The sequence below is a fragment of the Chlamydotis macqueenii genome, chromosome 5 (assembly GCF_036417535.1).
Source record: "Chlamydotis macqueenii isolate bChlMac1 chromosome 5, bChlMac1.mat, whole genome shotgun sequence".
NCBI lineage: Eukaryota > Metazoa > Chordata > Aves > Otidiformes > Otididae > Chlamydotis > Chlamydotis macqueenii.
Window position 1 is genome coordinate 49,417,319 of NC_141560.1, and position 2,525 is coordinate 49,419,843.

General features: G+C 38.1%; 1 long non-coding RNA gene across 1 annotated transcript; it reads right to left on the reverse strand.

Annotated features, from left to right (window-relative positions):
* Positions 1-510: 510 nt before the first annotated feature.
* Positions 511-2,525, reverse strand: LOC147600571 (uncharacterized). Its single transcript, XR_015258609.1, has 3 exons — positions 2,403-2,525; positions 2,066-2,235; positions 511-630 (listed from the first exon to the last, which is right to left on the reverse strand). It is a non-coding gene; the product is annotated as an uncharacterized LOC147600571 (long non-coding RNA).

Genomic DNA, 2,525 nt, shown 5'->3' on the forward strand with positions numbered 1-2,525 from the left:
GGCTGAACTATGACATACTTACACCTCATGCATTACATACATGGCACCAAAAGAGCTGAAGTATATCAGCAGCTAAAAAAGAAAAAGCGCAAAATAACAAACAATTCCATCTAGATTGAGTATCTGTACTTAACTTGCCATTTTCCTCCAAGACACATCCAAGTAACCTCCCATAATGCCCTACAATGTGACAACAGAGGGCTGCAACTCTCACAGTGACACCATTTTATGGAACAGAAAAGAGGTGGCAGAATCAGAGCTATTTTCTTTGGAACTGAAATGGTTTTATTTTTATTAAGTACCTTATAGTTAAGGAGGCATTGTTTTCCATCAACATAAACTCAAAAGAACCTGGCTGGCATCCCAGGCACAAATTGTCCTGGCTGGATGCTTGAACTAGGCCAGACAAGCCACTCAATAACTCCATCTCTATCCTGCTGATCCCATATGCACTCAATAAGAGCCCACATAAAAAAAAAAAAAATCTCAAAGACTTGTTGCATTATATACTCACAATGGCTGCAGTGAAGGCAGCTGTACAAATGTTAACTTTTACTGTGGATAAAAACCCAAGATGCAGAAGAGGCATGGAAGGTTAAGTGCTCTGTTCTGGAGTTCACCGAATAGTTCCTGAAACAGAGAGACAAGGCTGGCTGTGAGTCACTGGATGACTCACTTCTTCCTGCATTCACCGGAGTTGCGCTGCTTCCTACAGTGCCAGCCAGTTGACCTGCATCTCCATTTCGATACTCATCTCTAATTTCTGGTTTATGTTCCTCTTTTTGGAAACTCCATTACCCTTTTCAGCATGGTCTCCTTCTATAACCTTCTTTCTCACCTGCTGGCATGTACTCCCCCTCCAGACCATTTCTCTTCCTTGGAATATAATAGGAATTACATGTTCGTCTGTTCTAAAAATCAGGCCTAATTTGCGACTTAATTACATGACTGTTTGTATGAACTGCAATCATGTTAATTAATTGTTAATTCGTATTCCAGATAATCAGTTGGAACAGTACTGGGAAAAATCCAGTGTATAGCCTTTTATAGGAATTCATTTGCCTTGGTGTTTGAGATCAAAGGCATTGGTTTGATGATGTCATGCCTTCGGTTTAAGACAACAAACCTAGTGTGTTGTAATCAGCATCAACATGTACCAGCATCTCTTGCTTTTTCCCCCCCTATTGTTTTCCTGCTGCAGTGTCAGCCTACTATTCATTACATAAATGTTTTATTGTGTACATGCAAAGTATTTAGAAGATGCCTACCTAATAATTCTTAGGTTTTGGAAAGTCATACATGCTGGGAAAAGTCCATATCCTTATAGTAGGATTTTCTTCTTTGTTTATGCCTAGGTTTGATGGCTTTTTCATTAAAAAAAAAAAAACACCAACAAAACAACAAAAAACAGATACAGAGGAAGTAACTATATTTCATATTAATTTACTATGTAATACAGTTATCCTGAGGAGCACTATTTAATTTTTATTTCCACTCTAAATACTCAACAAAGGAGTCCAGTTGTCATCTTGGCTGGATGCTATGAAATCAGAGCACACTTCTAATTTATTGTTTGCACGCATCATACACAGTTTTAGTAGCAGTTACATATTTTTTCAGTTCCTTATTTTAAAAACTTTCTGTATTTTCTTTCATATGCCTCAGTAAGTCGCTTGGTAAGCACCTGGTAAGCAGGCAGTCCTTGGAAATCAGGGGTGTGACTGTGTTTGCAGTTTGGAGTTTCCTGGGCACCTACACTTAAAACTCAACAGTCATCTGTGAACATTTAGCTTTGTGCCAGGAGTTGCCAGACAGAACTTTCCTCAGCTTTGATTCATGATCCAAATCTCCAAATTAGAGATAAGAGTATTTGATCCTGAAGACTGGATCAGATTTAATCAAAAGTGAAGTCAAGTGTCTCTTTCCTGCTGTTTCTATTTCATTGAACTTCAGTTCACTGCTATAAATGATCTGAAATCTATCAGAAAGATAATCAAATCAAGCTATTCTCCAGTAAGTCCTTTGTTTCTCATTTTAAGAGTAGGTTGCAAGCTTGATTTCTTACCTGTGTACGAGGCAGCGCTCTATCAGGAATGCAGAAGTTGTATGTAGCATGTGTATGTTTATCTTAAGGACACGCACAACTCCTGATGTTGTTAGAAACATGTCTCCAAGTCCAAGCAAAAATTGATTCTTTTCATATCATCATACATTGCAGTGAAAGTACAAAAGGTCCTATCAAAAAAATAATTCGAGTTCATTCTTTAGGGAAACAAGAAACAGCAAGTCAAAACCTAACAGTGGTTTCTCCCCATGCTTACTCAGTGATGTAACTCAGTGATGAGAGTTCGTTGTTTACACACAAGCCTCAGTGTTATTTTAGACACCTTTGGATATCCCACCTGGTCTCTAGCTGCCACTCCTGAAGAGCAGCTATTGTCCCCTATTCTTTTAGCTTTTTCTTTTTTCTTTTTTTTTTTTTTTTTTAAACCAGATGTAAAGGACCACCACAATCCTAAAATTCA